This window comes from Tupaia chinensis, unplaced genomic scaffold, assembly GCF_000334495.1.
Source record: "Tupaia chinensis unplaced genomic scaffold, TupChi_1.0 Scaffold000291_1, whole genome shotgun sequence".
Classification (NCBI taxonomy): Eukaryota; Metazoa; Chordata; class Mammalia; order Scandentia; family Tupaiidae; genus Tupaia; species Tupaia belangeri.
Window position 1 is genome coordinate 843,563 of NW_006159776.1, and position 2,146 is coordinate 845,708.

Below are 2,146 nucleotides of genomic sequence, written 5' to 3' on the forward strand. Positions count from 1 at the left end.
GTGTGTGCATGCGTGCCCAGGATCCCGAGAGGAGAATGGAAGAGAAGGGACTGAGGTGTGGCCATCCCCCCGGGAGGTTATTTCTCCCGTTCTATCTCTCTGACTCTCTCTGTCTTTCTGGCAAGTGCACGCGCCCTACAGCAAAAACCTCTCAAAAGGAAAACAAAAAGGAAAAAGGCCCAACCTTTTCACATTTGGGGGTTGGGAGGCAGATTTGAGATTAAAGGTGTAACACTAACACTCGAGCTATAACACTCATTCCTTCCTGCTGCAAAAAAACTTTCTTGCTTAAGGACCAGCAGGTGATATGGTGGTGGGGCAATGGACTTCCACATGGTCAGCCACAGTTTGAATCCTGGACCTGGTGGGTTGCTTTCTCACTTTCTCTCCCGCTCTTTGTCTCTCTAGTCTGGCTGAAAATTACAATAATTAATAACTAAATGAATAATTATTTTTAAGAGGTTTTTACTATAGGGCATGTGCACTCGCCAGAAAGACAGAGAGACAGAAAGCGAGAAATCACTCCCCAGGGGGATGGCCATGCTGCAATACCTTCTCCTCCATTCTCCTCTCAGGATCTTGGGCATGCATGTACACATGCCTGATGTGAGTTTAAGCCACCAGGTCTGGGACTCAAATTGCGGTAGACTACATGTGAGTCCAGCGACATAGCCATTACACCAACTGCTGGTTCCCTAAATAAATCATTCTTTTCTTAAAAAAAATTCTTGCTTTAAGACTCAATGGCATGGTGATTGGTGTTCCTGTTCATCAGATAATGGACTCCCCTGGAATGGTAACAAAATTATCATTTATAAATAAAGCTTTATTGGAATACAGTCTTTTCTATGGATGCCTTCACACTATACCGGACGACATAAGTAGTTGCAGCAGAGGCCACATATTCTGCAAAAGCTAAAATGTTTATCATCTGGCCCTCTGCAGAAAAAGTTTGGCAACCCATGGGCTATGTGAATTACCCAGAAGAGAACATGGCTTTCAATTTTCCATAAACATCATTCTCTCAGGTGACTTCTGATAAGAATTAGAGAGCATACGGTGATGAAACTGTAAGAATTCATTTTTTGGATTAGTGGCTAATATACTAGCGTTTAAAAAAAAAAAGTAAGTCCAGATTTGTAATGATAATGTTTTCCAATTTCCATGGTGTGAATCAGGGTTTCTGGACCTCACCACTATTGCCATTTGGGGCTGGATAATTGATTATGGTGGGCGGTCCTTAGCATTAGGATATTCAGCAGCATCCCTCGTTTCTACCCACTAGGTGTCAGTAGCAACCCCAGTTGTGATAAAGTATGTCTCTAGAGACTGCCAAGTGTCCCCTAGGACAAAATCCCCCTCATTGAAAATCATTCCCCTTAAGAAATACTCCCCTTAACAAAAATAAGAAAAAGAAATAGTCCCCGTAAGACCAACTTGAAGCCACCAACTTGACGCCACTGAACATTTGGGTAAGAAGGAATGTACACAGTGCCATGTGCCAGCAAGAACCATCTCCAGCACGCCACTGTGTCAGAACATACTTACACAGGTAAGAATGCTGTTCCCCCTTTTTAACAATTGAGGTGCATAGGATCCACACAGAGATGAACCTACTGGCAGAGTTACTTTTTTCTTCAGGAAGTAGCTGGATTCCTCCACAGAAAGTTATGTACCACAAAGCATAGTTGATATCACACTGAGCTAGAAAATATTCAAAGCAGATGTTAACAGTCATCCCAATAGTTATTAAAAAGTCTCAATAATATATCAGTGAGTCACATGGCTTTCCAGTGGATTTGACAGAATGAATTAGTCTCGAGAAGCAGAATAGATGTTCTTGTTAGAGGGTTTGGGTTCTGTTTTACTGTGATTTTTGGTTTTGTTATTTATTTAAAGCATTTGAATTTGGAGAAATATCTGCCAATGACTATGACATTAGTTTTGGAATACTTAGCATTGAAAGTACTGACTGTGGTTAATTACTCAGAACCAATTACTGAGGCCACTCTTGGGCTGTGACATTAAAACCATATCATCAGCACTCAGGAGGACCCTTACCCTCCTGCTCCAGGAGGAAAGCCATCTATTTTTGCCTACAGTTTCAGATCATTAGGATATAAGACTATTTCTAGCTATCCTGAAT